Raw genomic sequence first — 23,269 nt, 5'->3', positions numbered from 1 at the left:
GGAAGTGGCATACCTTCTTTGAGTCTTAGCTACCAGAAATAGGGAGAACAGTAGCTATCATATTTAAATGCTAAATGTTTAAATAATTTAAATGTTAAAGTTAGATTTGCACAAGCCTACTCAGGACAATTCCAAATGAGGCATTCAGCACATGCAAAAAAAAAAAAAAGGCAATGTTTTTCTCACCTTCAACTTCACTGGCTCTTCAGAATCCAGTATCAGTCAGAGTCCAATATCAGTTGGGATCCAATGAGAAACAGATAAGACACAATAATTTCAACAGAGAGAATTTAATATGGTTAAAAAAAACATTAGGGGATTGAAAAAGCAAAGAGGGACACTGAAGAACGCAGAACCAGTATTGGCATAAAGTAACCACCACACTAGGCTAAAGGGACAAAAGGAAGAGTGTGAGGTTATTGCAAGATGGAAGCTTGGAAGAGGGAGTTGGCACTCTGATCCCCACCCCCATCCCCTGAGAGGATTGATCATCTCAGAAGAATAAATCAGTTATTCATGTCACAAACAGTTGTGAAGTTAAGGCTAACAAAAATGGGCGAGAACAAGGTCTTCCTTGTCCTACTGAGCAGTTTTTCCCTGGCACCCACTAAGGACTGAACCTAACAGGAAAACAACTAGGAAAAATATCAGTAGGACCCAAGCTTGGTGTTGAAGAGCCAATTTAGCACAAGTTTAGAGCTGAGGATCATCACCAGCATGGAGTGGACAGGTAGATGCCAATGGATGGCACAGGACACTCTCTCTGTCTGTGGATACCCTCCAAACATCAAGTTTACAGATCCTGTCTACTGAAGGGAATCCCAAGTAAGGTAAGTCTGAAGTTCAGGAACAAAAGAATTTAGATTGGGTGATGGTTAGGTGATAGAGCGAAAGATTCAGTGGAAAGTCATTCTTTTCCCCTAAATCTACATCTCTTAAAGTCTTGTTCCTGCAGGGGTGAGGATATCATTTGGTCTTTTCCCGTCAAGAAAACTGTAGATGGGACTTGTAATTCAATAAATGTATAACACACTAGAGACTAAGTTGATCATTGTGTATAATCTGTGAATAATGTTATAAATGGCTAAATGGTCCTTGGAAGAAAGACAGTTTTCTACTCCAACAGGTTAAAACTATGTTCCTTCTCCATGTATTTCTCTATATTTTAGTGTATGATGTTGAGTCCAAGGAAGCAATACTCATCCACCTCACAAAGTTTGGTACTTTAATAATGCAGTTATCTTAAATGCATTTCTTCCTTCAGATGCCAAACTTTCAGCAATGCCTGTTGCCCAATGACTCCTAAGACATTTTCCAGTGTTAAGGTATCAAAACAGAGTTCCAAGAATTTTCTTTTTCTTATATTATCCCATTTCAAGTAAGGAAGTCTGTGACAAGTGGGGCATGATATAGGAAGGGTGCAACTCCCATATACCATAGAGCAGTGTCTTGATCAGAATTACATCATCATATAATGAGAACCCAGATCTTCCAATCTATTTTCCTCATCTCCATATTGTCATGAACAAAGGACTCTGTTTTTCAAGTACAGAAGCATTAACGAAAAGGAGCTAATAATTTTTGCCATATGACAACAACATCCTCAGGTCTAGCACAATGGTCTAGTGGCTGGATACCCACCTTGCATGTGCGCAGATCCCATGTGGGCGCTGGGGTTGGTGTCTGCTTCCCATCTGGCTCCCTGTTTTATGCCTGGGAGGGAAGAGGAAGGGCAATGGGGCAGTGGAGGATGGCCCAGGGCTTTGGGACCTTGCACCTGCATGGGAGACCTGGAGGAGGCACTGGGCTCCTGGTTTTGGCTTGGCTTAGCTCTGGCCATTGCGGCAGCTTGAGGAATGAATCAGTGGACAGAGGGTCTTTCTGTCTCTCCTTCTGTCTATAGATCTGCCTTTCTAAAGGAAAGGAATGGATCTTAAAAACAAACAAACAAACAAACAAAAAACCCTCCTCAACAAAAAAGGCCAAAATCTTGTTATTCAAGTCTCTTCATTCACCTGAAGACCCAGCAGAAAGCAGATGACCTGGTTCCTTGACCTGGAACATGAACAAATAGAGAAAGAGAGATGGGAAAAGATAACCAGCAACTCTTCCAGGATCAGGACAAGTACTGATCTGCCTTCTCTTCCTTCCCATGAAGTCGGTGATCTGTAATTTATGAACAATTGTTCTTAATTTAAGTCTCAGTTCTTAAATAAGTAGAATAATTGAGAATGATTTAGGTGAGATAAATGTTTCCTTTATTTTTCTTTCCAAAATGTGTTGGTATAATAGTGAGGAGATAATTGAAGAAAAAATGATGTGTTTAAAATTGGCATAACAAATGATTGAGGGGCAAAGAAAGAGGCTAAGAAAGTTTAATGCATGATTTTTTAAAAAATACAACACAGGTGTTACAGAGCGGTGCCTGCTCTGGTCCTTTTTCTCATTTATATTAGAATGACCTTTCACAGTGAAAATGAGGTATAGAAAGTTATGACATTTAAAAATAAGCAAGATTCTATGCTTGGTAAAGAAATCTAAATCATTAAAGCTGAGTGGACAGGGAATATCTTCCTGAATATTCAGAATTTGTTTCAGAGGAAAGTGATAAATATGCAATGTCACAAATTCAAGTTAAACCCGAGGTATATCAAGGGCTACTGACAATACTGAATGGTTATTTAGGTAGCAAAAATTGCTTGATGGAAATAGACAATAAAAGCAAAAATAGACAAATATGATTACGCCAAGCTAAAAACCACTAAACTTCAAAGGAAACTGTCAACAAAGTAAAGAAGCAAATTGACAGGACAAATGGAAACATTACAAATGATTCAACTGATAAGTGGCTAATATCAAGCATTTGTAAAGCACTCAAAAGACTCAGCAACAACAAAACAAACAATCCAGTTAATAAATGGGCAAAGGACATGAGCAGACAGAACATAGGAGGACATTCAAATGGGCAACATACACAAGGAAAAATGCTCAGGATCACTAGTCATCAGGGACTGCAAATCAAATCACAGTGAGACTTCAACTGACTCCAGTCAGAATGGCTATCTCCCAATGATGATAATGCTGCAGATGCTGCTGCTGCTGCTGATGATGATGATAATAATAACAATAAACACTGGTGATGGGAAAAATATGTCCTGATCCACTAAGGGTGGGAATGTAAACTAGTACAACCATTATGGAAGACAGCATGGAGATTCTTCAGAAATATAGTCTGACTATTGTGAATGATTATTTCTTTTTCATTGAGTTTATCCTTAGCACATACAAACATTTTTTGAATGATTACTTTGTAACCTGCAACTTCACTGAATTTTTTATCACTGCTAATGGGTTTGGTGATGTGTTTACAACTTCAAGTCATCCATGAACATGAATATTTGGATTTCCTCCATCCAATTTTGATTGCTTTCTTCTAAATTATTCTTGCTAATACTTCCAGTACCAATAAGAATAAGAGTTTTAAAGGAGGGTATTGAAAATAAACACGAGACAGCTGAATAGCAATCTATAGCCACTTTAAGGTGTATAGAACCCAGGAGTATATAAACTAAAATTGAAAAGTCTATGAAGAAGTCACAGGATGTGGTTCAGAACCTGCATTTTCCTTTTAACATATTGGTTAATCAATACCATGTCAATTAATACCATAACGTTGTAAATTGTTGCTGATGTTATGTTGGGGCTTTTAATTGATTGGGATAATACGCTGCCGGCTCTACCTTCAGACCAGAGATGGTTTCTCCAAGAAACCATTGAATTGATCTGGACAATAAAATGCTGGACTTTATGCTTGGTAAATACTTCCAATGACAACTGAATTTGAACTGTGGTAATGCAACAAGGTGGAGGACTCCACCATGGGGGGAGGGTTTGGGGAGGAGTGGGAATCCCAGTGCCTATAACACTGTGTCACATAATGCAATGTAATTAATAAAATATAGGAAATTAAAAAGGATATTTTTGTCTCACTACAGTTTTTAGGGCAAATGCTTTCAGCTTTTGCCTATTCAAGATGATACTGGTTGTTGGTTTCTCATATATGGTCTTTATAAGGTTGAGGTATGTTCCTTCTGTACTTGAGTTGTAGAGAGTTTTGTTAGGAAATGATGTGGAATAATATAAGAACTTTCTTTGCATCAGCTGATATGATCATACAGCTTTTGTTCTTCATTCTGGGGATATCACTTAACACACTGGCTGATTTGTAAACATTGAACCACACTTGCATCTCTGATATAAATATTTTACAATGACGTGTGATCTTTATTTTTATAGTTTTGGATTATCAGTATTTAGTTGAGGATTTTCACATCTCTTCTCTCACTGAGCTCATAGATCTGCAGTTTTAATGTTATGTCTTTGGTTTTGGCATCAAAGTTTTACTAGCTAGTAAGAAGAGCTTGACCAAGTTTCATTCTCTTCAATATTTGGAAATTAGAAATTATTACAGCTGGTTACCCTTTAAAGGTTTGTAGAATGCAACAGTTACATCATCAAGTCCTAGACTTTTCCTTGGTGGTATACTTGGAATTCTGTTTCAGTTTCACTGGTTAGTATAGATCTGTTTAGATTTTGCTTATCTTCCTGATTTAATCTTGGTAGGTTTTACATACGTATAGAAAATGATTTTATTCTTTTAAATTTACTGAGACTGAATTTTTGTCCAGAATATGATACATCATTTAGAATGTTCCATGTGCTGTAAGAAGAAGGTGTACTGTGTAGCTAATGGGTAAAATCTCATGTAATATCTGTTAACTCTATTTGCTCAACACTCTGGTTTAACTCCAGTTTATCTTTGCTGATTTTTGGTCTGGATGATCCGTCCATTAATGAAAATAGGATGTTCAATTCCCTCACCATGATTGGAGCCTACCACTTTTGGTCTAATAGTGTTTGTTGTACATATGTGGGTGGTGGTCTTGTGTTGAATGTATGTGTATTTATGATTGTTATATCTTATTGCTAAATCAGTTATTTTATCAGTGTAAAATGTGCTTCATTGTACCTTCTTATACTGTTGGATTCAAACTATGATATCAGGATAGCTGCATCTATTTGGTTTCCATTTGCCTGGTATATCTCCCCCCCCTACACACACACAAATAAAAGTGTAAATATATGCATATGTGTATATATTTATACACACACATATATGTACATATATATCCTGCTGCTCACTTTCACACTAGTTGTATGTTTATTTGTATAGTGAGGTTTTTTTTTTGGTAGGGAACATACAGTTGTGTCTTTTTACTTCTTCAGCCAACCTAAGCCTTTTGACTGGGGAATTAATTAATTACTTTGCTTATTGGCTCTGTTAGTGAATTCATAGTATAATGTATTTTCATAATGTTATATCTAATGTAAGAGTTTCTTCAGAATTTCTTATGAGACTCATTTGGTGGAATTAGATTCTCTGTTTCGCTCATCTAGAAAACATGTTATTTTATCTTTCAGTACTAGAAGGTAACTTCACTACAAATAATATCTTGATTGAAGGTTTTTTCTTTTTTCTCTAAGGAATTATTTAGATTGTTTATTTTTATTGGAAAGGCAAATTTACAAGGAGAAGGAGAGACAGAGAGAAAGATCCCTCTGTTGGTTCATCCCCCAAATGGCTGCAATGGCCGGAGATGAGCTAATCTGAAGCCACAATGCATGAACTTCTTCCAGGTCTCCCACATGGGTACAGGATTCCAAGGCTTTGGGCCATTCTTGACTGTTTTTCCAGCAACAAGCAGGGAACTGGATGGGAAGTAGAGCAACCGGAACACAAACCAGTGCCCATATGGGATCCTTGCATGCACAAGGCAAAGATTCAGCCACTGAATCATTGCACCGAAGTTTCTTTCTGTTAAGACCTTAAGTATATCATCCCACTCTCTTCTGAGCTGTAAGGTTTTGCTGAGAAGTCTCCCATCAGTTTAATTGAGCATTTTTTAAACATGTAATTTGGTGCTATTATCTCACTATCTTTGGAATGACTATATAACATGTATCTTTCTGTATTAATTCTCCATTGAGTGGCTTTCCTAGGTACTTTATCTTGAAAAAGTGGGTCCTATCCATCATCTGCTGCTTTCCAGGATGTATAAGCAGCAATCTGGATCCTAACTAGTGCCTGGCTTCCAACAGGCACTCACAGATGGGATGTTGAGATCCCAAACAGCCGTTTACCTCACTGTGTCACAGCTCCCATGCCTCAAAGATCAACAAATATGTAAAAATATGTGTAGCTTTGCTAATCAATCAGGGAAAGAAAAAGCAAAAGCAATTGTTTTATTATAAAATAAGAAAAAAAAACATTATGTAATACTATCAGTGTTGGGAGCTAGGAAAGATGAGGGGAAGTTCTCTTCATTCACAACTGATAAAGGAGACATTGTCATAAGCTCTTGAGAAATTCTTGCTAAAACTAATGGTGTTTAGGGATGAGTGTTCAATGCAGTGTTTAAGATGCCAGTAAGGACACATGTATCCAATTTTCTCAATGCCAGGGTTTGAGTGTCTTACTCTGCCTGATTCTATCATGCTTCTAGAGTGCACACTGGGTAGGCATCAGGTAATGACTAAAAGGATCCCTGTTACTCATAAGGGAGACCAGATTTAATTCCTGATTCTTGTTTTAATCCAGTTAAGTTTCAGTCATTGATGTCAACTGGGGGTAGAGCTGGCTGGTAGACACACTCTCTGTGTCTGCTCTCTCTCTCTCTCTCTCTCTCTCTCTCTGTTTCTCTCTTTCTTTTGGCTAAATAAATTTTGAAACCACAATTAAATGTGTATATAACTTTCTTGCCTGGATGTCTCCTTTCCAAATCTCCATATGTGCACCAAGAAACATCCAAAAGGGAGCCAATGGCAATTCTGTTTGTGAGAGATAACACTGAAAAAAATTGTCAGTTTGAAATAGTCAAACTGTGACATATTTACATTATTTAGGTATTTGTTTCCGACACACACAACAGATAACTCATTTTGGTCAAATGGATTTTTTTCTCTCACATTGCATAATTTGCAGGTATTGGTCCATCGCTCTCATGACAGATCCACAGACATCTACCAGTCTCCTTCTGTATTTCTATCCTACTAGCTTAAACTTTTCTCCATCTTCATGATCATAAATAGATCCTGACTTATCTTCCAGGCATCAAATGAGTGAAAATCCAAGATGTTTTTTCCTAGAAATATAAAGCAGACTGAAATATCTACTGTTTTATTTTATTCTCAGTGCATTTTTTGAGTAATTGTGTACCAGGCAGAAAGATAATTCGATTCTATTGGGCTTTCCCAAATTGCTCTCTGGGTTTCCCATGTTGCAAAAATTATTTAACTGTGGTGATTTGACGCAGTTGAGATAACCTTGACTTGAAGTAAATAGCTTTACATTCTTTTTAAAACTCTGTCCCCTTACAATGCAGCCCAAAGCTGAAAGCAAGCAACGTAAGATGAGCAACATCAAGGAATGCCACTGCCTCTTGTGCCCTGACCACCGGCCAGCCTGTATTCCTGAAATGCAAACCTCATCAAGTATCTTCCTATTTTCATTTCTACAAAATTGTTCTCATGATTTTTTTCTCTTATGTCTTAAAAACACAGAAAAATGAGATTGTAACCCACCTGCTGCGGACAAAGATGTGCATACCTGTTTGGTTATGTTTTAGCTGAAACAACCCTGACAGTCAGGGTCAGAGGCAGCTGGCCAAAGTTCTGAATTGATTCAAAGTGAACTACAGTCCATTGCGAAAAGGATTGTGCTTAGGTTGTTCTACTCTACTGAGCGGTTCATTAGATTTGAAATGCCTGTGAGAATTAGGCTTTGACTTCGGTGGAAACCTTGTGTAAGACAAACAACATTCTTGCCAAATCTTGACACATAGATGATATTTACCTGGAGAATTCTACCGTTGATTGGGATCAGTGTTATTTTTTCAACTTGCTTCTACATATTTTGAATTTATCTTGTTTATATAAATAATTTTTCCTTTCTTAAGGGAACGATATTTGTTTTTAGGCATTGAGCGAAGTTCTAGTATACTGCTACTTGTTTCAAACTGATAGGCATCTCGAAGAGTGAATGTAGATGAAATTAACACTGAGAAGTAAATGTATATAACTATGAACTCAAACAGTTAAATGTATAGGGTTGTAACATCATTTTTCTATAACAACTTAAATTCAATTTTATGTATCTTCTTCTCCTGGATAGTGGGAATGTAATCGTTTGTTTGTTTGTTTGTTTGCCCATTCTCTCTTTTTATCTGTTTAGGAAAATTATATAACAATGTATGGGGCAATAGGATCTGGACTTTGTTATCATATATGCAGTTCACTTCTATTGTGATCATGAATGAATTTTTATAATGCCTAAAAGTCAGAGCAATATAGGCAAACTTGTTCTGAATGGATGTCTAAAGCAGGTAATTAGGATGAGTGAACAAGCATGCAGTGAGGGACCTGCCCATATGGTCTCCAAATGCTGATTTTACCCAAACTACAATCACATATTTTTATCCACTTAGGAAAACTTCTTCAGGTTAGTGAGCCATATTCAAATGTTTTCCAGGTGCAGTTATTGCATCATGCTACTCCTGTGCCATTGTTGATCAGGAAAACTATTTATTCTTAGCTCAGCTGCTCTTCTCACCAGGCATGTATCTTCCTAGATTCCACGGAAGAATTTTTGGGGGTTGGAGGAGCTTACCTTGTTCTTCAGTTCCCTATGCTTGTCTTGTCAGTATTTATATTGGATTTGTATCCTATTATAGATAAAAATCCAGAACTAGAAGGTATGAGAGTACAAATAATATTTAGAAATATGTCTGAGTGCCTAAATTCATTATTTTGCATTTGATTTTCTCCTTATTATCTAATCTAATAATCTTGATTTAGGTGAGAGGACTATAGACTAGTACAAGCTGGTTTCACATATATGTTTCAAAATTTGTTAGAACAGTTTGTTTTTACAGTCTGAGTTGTTTAAAGCTTATAGAATTTGGCTAGTGATAATCAGTTGTTTTCCTGCTGTTTTGTTATTTTATATCTAGTAAGGCAACAGGTACTGCTGACTGAATAGGACAGCCTATGAAGAATACCAAGAATGACAAATATATGGGCTACCCTGAGTTTCAGTATTTATTCACTATATTTGCTCAGGCACCTGTCAAGTCCACATAGGCACAGTTCAAGCACAAGAGCATCTTCCTCCCTGAAAGCGCACCCAGTCCTTGTTGTGCTCCATCAAGAATGTGATTTATTATCGTATTTAAAACCTGTTAAAAACAGTTTTGACAGAGGAAGAATCTTCCTCTGAGATTTAAATAAAAATACTCTGTCACTCCTAAGTATCATGTCTCATCAGGTTTCCCTTCAAATGGTCTCTTCTGTTCACCACCTTAACTGCTCCCATCTTCAGAAAAGCTTCACACCAGTCCCTAGAATAGAAACTGACTTTTTGAAACCATGGTGTTTTCTGTTGCTATTTTGCCACCCGAATTCCTGTTTGTGAGTTCCAATGATCACGTATAGGCTGTCCAACTCATAATCAATATGCTTAATATTCAAGTGGGCACATTTCAAATCTAATGATATATGTTTGTGTACAGTAATACAATATGATCATAGTATATGAGACATTAGTATGAGGTTCTACAAGGCTTTTTTATAATTGGTTTTGCACCTTTACAGCTTTAGTTCACAGTACACTTCTTTTGTATCATCATCCTTGATCTCTCGCTCTTTCAATTTCTCTTCACCATGCTTCCTTTAGCATAAGGTATTTGCTTTGTTGCATCCTTCCTCAGAACTAGTATTTCTTCTTTGCTTTTTCTGGTATTACCCATCTTTAAATCTTTAAGTCAAAAGATATAAACAGGGGGATTTTTTTCCTAGTTCCTGCACAAGAAACTTTGTTTTCAGTCTTTGATATCCATTTACATTTGTGTTCTTTTATCTCCTCCATTATATCCTTTAGTGTTATCAGACAACTGCAATAGGTAGGCATTGCATAAATATGTGTTTAATGAATGAAGGAGTGAGAAGATTGTACCTATATGTAAAGCTGGACATGAGTCCACCTTTTCGGTACATTCCTATCTTTCCTCTCCTTGTTTTATGTCTGCATGTTTCTTTTCCTCTTTAATTTCAGTGCCTGCTTCAGCAAGCATTAGAATCAAATAGGTAAATAAATGTGTAGGCTTCCTTTTTTCTCCCTTAAGATCAGCTATAGGTTGTGATGATGATTATGCTGTGCAGTCTCCTAGACCTTATTTAATGAGCAACACAAATTTGCAAGAAAACACTTCTTGTGATTAGGGTTAAACTTTACACAGATAAGTTGAAAAATCAAAGCAGATCAACAGAAAAAGCTCACATGACTCAGAGGTTGTTTTTTGAATATATGTAGTTTATTTTGTTTTGTAATATTTGCAGTATGTATTTTCATTGTGAAAACACATCAGGAAAAATATCATTCATTACCTTCTGGGATAATATAGAACATTACTGTGGTTGTTGGGATGTTCTCTAGGTTTGTAGTCACAATGCCTGGTTTTGTTAATGTTGTCTAAAATGTAGTTTGTCTTCAGTACATGTGTCATTATAAACCCTTTGACTTACATCCTTTTTTCAGATGTAGTTTACTAGATAGCAGAAAGTTGCTGAAATAGATGTTCATTTTTCATGGAAATTAGATATGCTCATTGAAACACCTAAGGCAGTCTCAAGCAATTTTTGATTAAATTTTGTAAGTGGTGATGTTTCCTCAGTGTAATTTGTTTTTAACAACATATTCAGAAACCAACCAAGAGCAAATATTTATTTTCACCACTTTTTTCTTTGGAAATGTGGCATTAGATATTCTAGTGGCATGATTAATTTTTTTAAGTTAGGATTTTTAGAATTTTTATTTGTTGTTTTGTTTTGTGAAGCAGAGACAGCTTGATGCAGGCAGACAAAGAGAGCAAGCTCCCCTGCTATTTCATTTTCCTAATGCCCACAGTGCCAGGGCTGGGCTGGATCAAACTCAAGAGCTAAGAACACTGCCTCTGAGGGAGAGACCCAATCACCTGAGGCATCACTGTTGTCTGCCTTGCATTCACTCCAGTGAACTAGAGTCAGAAGTCAGAGTCCTGAATGGAACTGAAGTATTCCAGCATGGCATGTGGGTGAATCAGCTACTAAGCTGAACACTCAGCTCCCGAAAACAATTGTAAGTGACAGCTTTGTTCTTTTAATCATAACAATGGATTGAAAAGAAACAAAGCATTTGAGACTGCAGAGTGCTTGCAATTTAGACATGAATAGTTTATACTCTAACCAATCCAAATGATATTTTCCACAGCTACAGTTAAATCTGATAACCTAAAGAACAAGATAAAAATATAGGAAAATGATTTAAAGCAAGCTAAAAATAGTTTAATAAAAGCAAATAAATGAAGCAGATATTTATTTCTGATAGATATTTTGTTTATAACAATCTGTATTGTCAAGAATTCACATAAAAATACAGATATTGAAAATGATTCCACAAACAATTCAATCACAAAACCAAATAATCTTTTCTGGAGGGTGAGGTTTATTTTGGTAGTTCATATTTTTAGTACGCAAAAATATCTGACTCTCACCGAGGTGGCGGCACAAGGCTTGCCCCTGGATGGGCTAGTGTGGGGCCACCTAGACCCTGCGTGTTCCTCAGGAGCCGTGGGCGGCCCCACCCACCCTGCTATGGGGCCCTTTAGCCCCTGCCCAGGTGGAGGTACAAGGCTTGCCCCAGGATGGGCAGCCCAGGTGCCAACGACACTGAGTGCAACCCTTGGGATGCTCAGCAGGGCACACCAGAAACTTTTGCTTCAGGATTTGCAGGGAGATTAGGGGAATCACAGGTAAGGGAGAGCAGTGACCTATGGATTTATACCCAGGTGAGGAATTACTGCTGAGAGACGTCCCTCGAAAAAAACCACCATAAATGTGGGTAAGGAATGACTGCTGAAGGACTCTAAAGACAAATCCACTGTACTTACAGGTAAACTGAGACCTGGTGGTTTGAAGGAGAGAGACCGGAAGATCTTTATAGTTCAAACCAATGCTCCAGCTTATGGGAGTTCTGAGCTGGGCTTGTTAGACTGGAACATTGCGGATCACCACACATCAGTCCACACAAAAGCTAGGGCTAGGGGCCTGTCTGGCAGGGAATCAAGGTCAGTCCCAGAACTGGGAGAGTGGGTTTCCAGAGAGGGGACAGGACTGTGGGAGGTTGGCGAGAACACTGATAGTCTAGGCGCTTGCTAAGTAGTATGCTTCTTTCATAGGAACTCTAAGTTGACAGTGTGTGCATTACTTGTAAAGGTTTAACATAATTAACATATTGCACATAGTTCAAAGTGCGAAACAATTAGTGTCTACACAAATGAAAATATACAACTTCCTTTAATGCCCTTAGCTCCGAATAAAATTATCAAACATTTTTCCTCCATAGGACAAATCATATACTCAGATTCTATTTGGAAAATTGTTCAATATCTCAGCTACTTTCTTTTAGGCAAATACATTTCAAAATGTAACACAGTCATAGCATTGACATATATTGACTGAATAACAATTGAAAATGCTGAGGGCCATGTCACGTGAGGAAAATAGAATGTGTGAATTTCTATGAATCAAGAAACATTAAAATTCAGGTACTGCAGAGAAGAACAGTTATTTTCTATATTTGTTAGACTAACATTTTGACTGAAGAAGTGATAACAAAAACCAGACTAATGACACTGTAGCTTAAAGAAAAAAAGAGTCCTTAGCCAAATCTAAATTATTGAGGTAGGGTACAAAGGTGTTAAATGTTGCAGCATTTCCAACGGAGTGCACACCAAGTTTTTTTTCTTTTTAATATACTTTTATTTTTCTTTTCGACTCCTTCAAGCAGGTGCAGGAGACAATAATGGTAACCTAAACCCCAGGCAGAACAGAATATAACAATTACTGTGAAGTGCTGAAATACAAAGGAAATACCAGCATGTTAAATATCAGCCCGACAGAATCTAGACTGTGAGCTAGGCCCTAGACTGAAAGGCTCTGTGAGGACAGTGGTGATAATGAAGTGGTCAGGGACAGAGAGAGTTGCTGATTCATTTATTCCTTAATTCAAAGAGTGTTTATAGCTAAACTGTATCCACCAAACCCTGGACTAAACAATAGGGAGATGAAAAGGAAACAAGGCATGGACCATGCCCTCTTGTAGTTCACAAGTCAGTAGGAATTATTAACCAAATAAGTGATTCTTTTACTATAAAATTTGAGTTATGAAGGAGGATTACAAAACTGAGAAGGACTAATTCAGCCCTGTTTTACAAACTGTGGTGGCTTAATGACTAATTTGGTTTCCACAAAGGATATTAGCCATCTTGCAGAGATAATTTAAAGTCTTAGAATAATTGCTCTTCTTTTTTTCTGTAAACAAACTTTCAATTTTTATTAGATTTTTTAAATTTTAAATTTTTTATTATTATCATATATTTATTATTTTATGATGCAGTTCCATAGGCTTTGGGATTTCCCCTGCCTCCTCCCCTAACCACACCCCAAACTGAGTTGTCCCCTATCATTACAACAGAATAGTTCCTCATAAACAGTCATAAGTCCTTCATTGCAGGCATGGGCAATAACTGACAATTCAGCATCCCGTTGTCAAGACACATCCAACAGTTTCATCGGGAGTCCATCCTCGATCTGGAAGTAGAGATGCACACTGCACTGTATCCTCACAGCTGGACATGTCAGTCTCTACGACACAGTCATTATAAATCTCCCCAAAGTGAAAATCCACAAAACAAAACCAACAATAAGAAGAAAGAAAGTTACAATGCCATAAAGTTAAACAACATGCTACTGGATATGATAATCTCCATTACACAGTTACTATTAATCCCTTAGATGAAAAGACACGATACAAAATAAACAACAGGAAGAAAAAATAGAAAGTTACAATGCCATGAAGTTAAATAACATGCTACTGAATGATGAATGTGTGGCTGAAGAAATGGAAAAGGATATCAAGAACCTTCTTGAAGAAAATTATGCTACTGTATGATCTATGATTCATTAAAGAATTTAATGAGAAAAAGAAATGAAGCTAAAAACAGAAACATCAAAACCCATGAGATATAGTTTTTGCTGATCTTTGTTGGTGAGATGCAGGCAATTAATAGATGGGTTTTGTGTTTTTAATCCAATCTATTAATCTGTGATGTTTGATTGATGAGTTTAGGCCATTTGCATTCAGGGTTAACATAAAATGGGTGCTAATTTTTTCCTGTCATTTCGCAATGGGCTGTTTCTTGATTTAATCTTCTGTTGTTATTTTACTGGGATGTTCTTCACATTTGCCTTTGGTTTTGGTGGGTGCTATTCCTCTTTTCTGTCAAGAGAATATCTTTCAGTGTCATTTGTAGGGAATTTTTAGAAGAGGCTTTTTTTTTAATTTTCTTTACTGTGGAAGAATTTTATTTCATTTTCAAAAACAAAGGAAAGCTTTCTTGGGTATGTTATTCTGGGCTGGCAATTTCTTGCATTTAGAATCTGGGAATGTGCCACTCCATTCTCTTCTTGCTAGTAGAGTTTCCTGTGAGAGAGGAACTATAAATTTACCTACCATTTCTCTATCTCAATTGATTTTTTTCATGATCATATTTAAGAATCTTTTCCTTATGATTTATTGAGGAGAGCTTGATTATCATGTGTTGTGGTGAAGATCGCTTTTGATCAACCCTGTTGTAAGTTCTGTGACCCTTCTGGATGTTGTTTTCCAATTCTTTCTCCAGATTAAGGAAATTTTTATTTATTATTTTATTAAACACATTTTTAAAAAACTGGCTTCCCTTTCTGAATCTTCTGCAACTCTCATAACTCTTACATTTGGTCTTTTAATAATACCTTTCAATTCTTGGATTCTATATTTTGACTTGACACCAGCTCTTCTTCCAGATTTTTGTTTGTTTTCCCCTGGTGACAGGAAATATATTCTAATTCTGAGATTCTTTCTTCTGCCTTCTTATTCTATTACTGAGACTTTCCATTGAATATTTAATTTGCTCTATTGCATCTTTTATTTCCAATAATACAGCTTGATGTTGTTTCAGTTTTACTATTTGTTGTGTGGCATATTCCTTAAATTCCTGCCTGTGCTTCTTATTGTTGATAAGAAGCATTATAACATGTGTTTTGAATTCTGTATCCTCCCAGGTTCTTCATGTGTTCCTCAGTTAACTCTGACGTTGATGAAGGCTTTTGCTCCTTTGCCAGGGAATCTTCGATAATATTCGTTGTACCTTTGTGTCTTTTTTTGCTCTTGGTCATTGTACTTATGGTTAGCAGATTCTTCTCCTTAGGGCATATTTCTAAGCTGTGTTACCCACAAGTCTGCAATTTGATTTTGCTTATTGTGGTTGGTATACGACTCTTTGTTTTCAGTCACTTGTGCCACTCCCTCCAATGAGTTTCAGATCTGGGCTTTTACATTATATTTCCACCATGGTCTCCATAGCCCAGCTCCTGGCTCAGCACTCTACCACCTGTGATCCAGTGCTATTATTGCACTGTTGTCTATACAGTGTTTCTCAGTTCCTATTTGCACAGTTCCCAGGATTAGGGAGAAATCAGGTGTGCTATGTAGCTAGGTTGCTGCAGGTGCGGATCTTACTGGAACCTGCTGGCCACTAGGTCTTAGGGCTACCTGGACCTATTTTGAATTGCCAAAATTGGTATTATTTTTCGATCTGGGAACAATGCAATGTACTGAGCTCAGTGAGTTTGCTCCCAGCTCAGCGCATGGGCATCTCATGTTGTTGTCCCTGTTGTCCCTGCACTCTCAAAGCCTTTGCCACACAGAACAAGATGGTGCCTGAGTGAAACTCATGGAGTTCTTGATCTGTTAGCTGTTATGTCTGGGGGCTACCCAGACCTATTTTAGGTGGTACCTGACGGATGCCACGTCCTTTCAATTCACTGAGCCTGAAATGAGTTCACTCCTGGCTTAGTGCGTGTGCAGTGTTGACCCATAACCGTTGCCTCCCTACACAAGATGACAACCCATTCAGCTCTATGGGGGATTTGGGCTGTGCAGTCCACGTGCTGTTCCTGCACCACCTGTTTGGGATCTGCTGCTCTGCCTCTGCTTCTGACCAAATCAAACATATCAGCAGGATAGGCAGTTCTTTGTCTGGGTTCATCTCCTGAGTTCCCGATGAACAACCCTTTCCGCCTGGTTACTGGTGGAATTCTGGCTACTGGTGGAGTTCATATCACTGCTGGCTGAATGCTGCTGGCGTGTCTGGTCACTGCAACACCACCCCATTGTTTCTGCTGCTTTCCTGTGTCCATCAGTCTCCAGGTGCTCTTCTGCTATCATTCTGTCTTATCCTATTTCCTGGAATGTGCCCTCTCTGCTTCACCCTGGTAAATATTTCTCTGTCTGTCTAAATGTGTCCTCTCCCTATTCCACCATCTTGATTCTCCTTTCTGTGAAAATTTTGTGTTGGGGCCTAAACACAAGGGAAGGAGAGAGGACAGAATGATGTAGCCTACATAAGGAAACAAATTTTAGAGGCAAGAAAAAAAGTATTTTGAGTTATAATTTCTCAGACCCAGAATCAAATTGAAGACGTTAATTTTGTTTTTGGCTTGATTTTCCAGGGCTACTTGCTTTGATTAATTGAGCTTTTTTTTAGATTTTTGAGATATGTGTAGATTATCACATATAGATATAATAAATGTAATAGAAACACAGAGATCCCTCTCAAGTTTCTGTAATTATAACATTGATCACAACTCTAGTATAATATTATAATGCAATTAATGTGGTCAATGTCAATATAGTCAAAGTTAAACAATATTAGCGTCATCACAAGAATATCTTATGTTGCTCTTTAATAACCCCACTCACTTCCTTCCTGATTCCAGTTTCTCCTAGAAATGACTGCCCTGGTTTTTGTTGTTATTGTTGTTGCTGTTGTTGTCAAAATTTTGTCATTTCAAGAATGCTTTATAATGGGAAGGCAGCAGAAAATGGACCAAGCACCTGGGGCCCTGCCACCCATGCAGAAGACCAAGCAGGTGTTTTGGGCTCCTGGCTTCATTCTTGTCCAGCACTGACTATTGTAGTCATTTGGAAAGTGAACCAGTTGATGAAAGATGGATCACTCTTTTTCACTGCATTTTCTTCTCTTTTGCTCTGCCTTTCAAATAAATCTTAGAATAAATAAGATTATGCAAAAAAAGAATGCTTTATAAGTAAATGCATACAATATAACACTTGTAGTTTTTTATGTGTATTTATAGTTTTATATTTAAATCTGTTATCTGTTGTGGGTTAGTTTTTATATAAGGCATAGAATTTAGGTGGGGGTTAATTTTTTTCATCTATACATGCTGTAGATAAGTATAGTTACTTGGTGAAAAATGCTTTCGTTCTCTTATTGAGTTTCTGGGCACATTTTTGTGAGTCTATTTTTGGGTTGCCATTCTATTCCAGTGAGATGTGTCCATCCTTCTTACCACATCATATTAATAACTTTCACATTTTTTGCTGTATCTAAGGCTGTTTGTTGCCATATAGTCAACTCTTTGATTTCTACAATATCAGCACACACAGAAACACTAAAAACTTTAGTTTTATGTAAAGGAAGTGAAAATCTATTAATGATTAAATGTTTACACACTAATGATTAAATACTTTAAAAATTATTATGATGATTTTAAATTTTATTTTTTATGATGTTTACGTAGCGAAGAAGGACACATGCACATGTGGACCACTGATTAGGGTGGGAAGGGTCGAGGAAGAGGGGAAAGTAAATGAGATCATTGTTTCCAGTTGTATTTTTCTTCTTTCTGTATCTGGAAGAAGGGCACAAGGAAGGGAAGAAGCCACATCTGGTATCCCAACTGCATCAGTACCTGAAAATGGGGGATAGTCAAGTGATGTCATCATAGGGTTCCTGATGTGGAGCAAGCTCCAAGGTTATTACTCACGTGGTTTCATTAGTTCTGAAATACTATTAATTTTTTTGCTCCAAGGATGAGAAAATTCTTCCAAGGTCCATTGGCTAACATAGTCCATCTTATAGCCTCCATTTGTCAAGATGCTTGCTGTCAGTGCTTGACTGGGAGAGCTGTCCAATTTGTTCTGCCCTCCATCCTCTGCTATGGTACTGGATGTTCACTGCAGGCTTTACAAGACTGTCATATCCCTGATGTACATCTAGGCATGCCATCCACTGCACCATCTTCAGCAATTGAGGAGGCCCAGTTCTGACACACGTACTCCACAGTCAGCCCAAAGACCCTACGATTCTCCCCATGGTTGGAGTTCTGAGTCCAGTAATCCACTTGGGGGGATTCCCCACAGATACCTTGCCAGAGGTGACCTTAGATTTGACTCCTGTGTGTTTCAACCATATGGAATCCAGCTTAGTCTGCCACCCACATCAGCCTGCACACACACTGAGAGTTGGAGTTGTTGGCTCAGTTCTATCTTCAGTTCCATCTCTTACACAGACTGATAGATGATGCAGCCCAACCCATCCCTGCCCACCATATACTTGGCCCTCATGTATACAAACGAGAACTGCAGATCAGTCAGAGTAACCCCCAATAACTCCCACCAGGCCCACACCCAACCTTGGTTGCTGCACATGGTGGTATATGCAGCAGTTTGGTGCAGTCTGTCCTGCATCCCATTCAGTTTTTGTACACACCAATTTGTGCTACTGGCTAACTCAGCCCAACCAACTCCACTATTAAGCCCACACTTACACAGGTGGGTGCTACTGCCTGTTCAGCCAGGCCTGCCTCAACTCTTGTTCTTGTGCTCATGAGTGGGAGCTTCAGCCCATCAGAGAGGTGCCCATAATTTCCCTACTAGGCTCACTTTACCTAAGATCTTGCACTTTCCATGTGGTTCTGTGGTCTAGCTTGATAGGACTTGCCCACATTCTCAGCAATTACCAGCTGATGCTGCACGAAAGCCTGACTACCCTGTACTTACCTCTGGCTCATGCACGCACCAGTGGATATGGTCACTTAGCCAGGCCTGGTCCTGCCCCTAACCCAGCTCACATACAAACCAAAGGGTATTGTAACCTAGTCTAGTTGCCCCAAGTCCAAGTTCTCATACTCACCAGTGGGAGCAGTGTCCCAGCAGGAGAGCTGATGTTACCACCTTACTAGAATCACCTCCCCTCCTATGATCTAACATGCACTGGTGGGTGCTCTGGCCCAATCTGTCATGGCTTGCCTCACCTCAGCATCCATCAACTGGTTCTGCAGCCTGACTTGGCTTGGCTTCCTCATGTTGGTGGGTGCTACAGTCTAGCCCAGGCCAGCTAATCCCAAGTGTTAGGCCTACTGTGGACTGGATGATGCTGGGGCCCTACCTGGCCTGAACTGCAACCCATCCTCAATCTCAGATCTGCCAGTGGGTGTTATAAACTGGCCCAGCCTGGCCCACCCCTAGAGCTGACCCACATGTATGCCAGGGGTACAATAACCTTGCCTGGTCTGGGCTGCTCCCAGTCTTGATTCTTGCTCTCACCTGCAGGGACTATATCCTGAAGTTCCCCAAGCTTTTCAATAAGGCATTTTCCAGTGCAAATCTCGTGTACACTGGTGGGTCCTTGGCCCAGACTGACTGGCAGAGCACCAGCCTTGGCCAACCAGCCCACACCAATTCTGTAACTGTTGAGTGCTAAAGCCCAGCCACACATCTGGCCAACCCACAAACCCAACTCTTGCCTGGTTCAATGGGTGATGAGACCTAGCACAGCCTGTCTTACACTTATTCTGACTCTTACGAGCACCAGCAGGTACTGGAGCTTAGCCCAGTATTGCACACGCTAGACCCAGTTGACACTCATGCCAAAGTATAATGCAGTCATGTGCAGCCCAGTTTGCTGCCCCCATTCCAGCTCTCGTACTCACCAGTGGGAACCACAACCCAGCTAAGACATCCCCTTAGCTCCCTGACCAGACCTGCTCCCAGCCACAGATCATGAGTATGGCAATAGTTACTCTGACCTGGCCTGGCATAACCCATCCTCTTCTTGGACTTTGCCATGGTGGGTGCTGCAACCTAGCCCTGCCCAGCCTGTCCCTATTCCTGGCATTCATGCAAATGGATAAGTGTGATAGCCTATCCCAACATGGCCTGCACCCATTCTTGCTCCTGCACATATCAGGGTGCTATGGTTTGGCCCTGCCCTGCCAAGTCTGCCCTCTCCAGAACCAATGCACATGCTTGCTGACAAGTGGGGCAACCTTACACAGCCTAACACCCAGCACTGACTCATGTGCTCACCAATTAAAACTACAGTCCACCAGGGGAGTTCCCAAAGTTCTGTCATCAAGTCCACTTCTAGCCTCAGATTTCATGTGTGCCTGTAGCTACTAGGCCCTTAACTAGCATAGTCTACCCACTCTGTTGGCCTTTGCATGTGCTGATGTATATTGCAGCCGATCCCACCCCACTCCCTATTCTTGGATATGCAAGTGGATATTGCAGTTCCATGGGATGAGTCCACATATTCTTATAGATTCTGCCCCCAGATTTGGTTCTCTCATTCACTGATTACTGTCATGCCCAATCTAACATTACACATCCTCTGTTTCAACACTCACTGGCAAGTACTGTGATCTAGCCCTGCAGGTAGGTCCCCAGCCCTAGCTTTATTGTGCCCCAGTGGGATGGGTGGTTGGTGGTCCTGATTGAGTCTCACTAGCCAAGCTCAGGTCTCCCACATGGGCAGATACATTGGTCTGACCCATAAAGGTCCTCCAACTTCCCTCCTCCAAACCACTTGGTCTCAGACCCCTTGCTTACCTGTAGGTGTATTTACTGTAGTGGCCTCATCCGCAAAAGTTCCCCTGAAATTATTTCTAACCTATAACTCCCTTCATGGTCCTCCCTCCTACACATCCATATATTGCATTCCCCAAGCAATCCAGCATTCTTTTGCCCTACATTAAATGGGCTCCCCAGTCAAGTCTTCCCAAACTCTATCTGCTGGTGGGATAGCATGCTTGTCTGGAGCTCTGCCCACCCAGCAGGACCCAAGATCATAGATGAGCCCCCAGACCTGGTCTTCTGGCATGCATGCTGGCCTGGGATCATACTCCTCTGCAAACCTGGGATGTAAGTGCATTCACAGGACCCCAAACCTGGCCCACCAACACATTTCCCTAGCATGCAGCCTTTGCCTCTCGCATTCACCCTTGGGCCTGAACCGGTGACCATATGTGTTGTGGGCTAAGGAGTTGATTCGTGCTCGTTAGCCTGGGCAGGAACAGAAAAGGGGCTTGTGGCTAAAAACAGCTAGATTAATTGGACTCATCTGATTCCAATATGCTGCTAAATGAGGATGTTGGGGGGAAGACTATATAAGGAGAGGTGAAGGAGCAATAACGACTTCCACCATCACTGGTCTCCTGTTGGTGCTTCATCCCCAGACCCTCTCCGTGCCCATGTTACTAGCTCTGCTGTTCCTAGCAAATGGTACCTAACACAGGGTATGGCGTGAGGGACAATCTGAGGGACACTTGGACCTATGTAGGTAAGTTTAGAATTTAAAAATTTTGCAGGAGCATAAGTGATTTCATCCCCAGACCCTCTCCCAATTCTAGGGCACTGAGGGACCCCTGGAACTCTGGAGGGGCATTAATGATTTCATCCTCAGACTTTCTCCCCATCCAGGGACATGGGGGATACTATGAGGGACCCCGGAAATCTGGAGGCAAGCTTAGAATTAAATATTTTGCAGGGGCATAAGTAAAATTTATCATGGGGCAAGAACTCGCTGAAATGCAGATGACTAAGAGAATCTGAGATCTGCTCCACTCACAAGGCACCAACATTAAGCTTAAGGCCTCACAGAAGTTCGTTGAAACTGCCTGCGACGTATTCTCATGGTTTGCTCTCCTTGTAGCCACCTTTTTCCTCTGGCACTTGGTAAAAGATACTTTATTTGGCCACAAAGAACTGCATTTTGTTTTTTTTAATAGCTGAGTAGTATTCCATGGAGTAGATGAACCATAGCTTTCTTATCCAATCCTCTGTTGATGGGCATTTTGGTTGCTTCCATGTTTTTGCAATTACTGATTGTGCTGCTATGAACATAGGAGTGCATGTTGGTTTCTCATAAAACAATTGTTCTGGATATATTCCTAGGAGTGCTATTGCTGGATCATACGGTATGTTGAATTTGAGTTGTTTGAATATTCTCCATACTGATTTCCATAGAGGCTGTACCAGCCTGCAGCCCCACCAGCAGTGGAGTAGGGATCCCTTTTCCCCGCAACCTCGCCAACAAGTGTTGTTGGTTCTTTTATTCATGTGGGCCAGTCTTACTGGCGTTAGGTGGTACCTCATTGATGTTTTAATTTGGATTTCCCTTATTGCCAGGGAACTTGAGCATTTTTTCATATGTTTATTTGCCATTTGGGTTTGTTCCTTTGTGAAGTGTTTGCCCATTTCCCGTGCCCATTTCTTGAGTGGCTTGTTAGTTTTGACATTTTGGTTGTTTTGTAGCTCTTTGTATATTCTGGAGATCAGCCCTCTATCACCTATGTCGTGTGCAAAGATCTTCTCCCATTCTGTGGGTTGCCTTTTTACTTTGTTGATTGTTTCTCTAGCTGTACAGAAGCTTCTTAGTTTGATGAGGTCCCAATTGTTTATTTTGGTCTTGATTTCTACGGCATTTGGAGCCTTTTTTAGGAAGTGAGGGCCTACCCCTAAGTGTTGCAGTGTGTTTCCAACATTTTCTTCCAAAAGTTTGAAGGTTTCTGGATGTAGGTTTAGATCTGTTATCCATTTAGATCTGATCTTAGTGTATGGTGAGAGATGTGGGTCTATTTTTTTGTTTCTGCAGGCTATTAACCAGTTGTCCCAACAGCATTTATTGAACAGACCTTCCCATTTGCCTGGGTTGTCGTTTGTCTTTTTGTCAAAGATTATTTGGCTGTATCTGTGTGGGTTTCCTTCTGGTGTTTCTATTCTGCTCCATTGATCTTCCTCTCTATAATGCTAAGGGAAATGAGCCAATCCCAAAAGGTTAAATACCACATGTTTGCCTTAATTTAAGATGCTATGATCTTATGTATAACATGTTATGTTTTGAATGTTATATGTTGTGTATAAACTAAAATTGAAGTATAGGGGAGGTGGTCACAGAAGGTGGCTGGGAACTTGCATTTACTTTTAACATAT

Source organism: Ochotona princeps, chromosome 3 (assembly GCF_030435755.1).
Source record: "Ochotona princeps isolate mOchPri1 chromosome 3, mOchPri1.hap1, whole genome shotgun sequence".
In the NCBI taxonomy this organism is placed as follows: Eukaryota; Metazoa; Chordata; class Mammalia; order Lagomorpha; family Ochotonidae; genus Ochotona; species Ochotona princeps.
The sequence above is the reverse complement of the archived record's forward strand: the minus strand, read 5'-3'. Positions refer to the sequence as shown.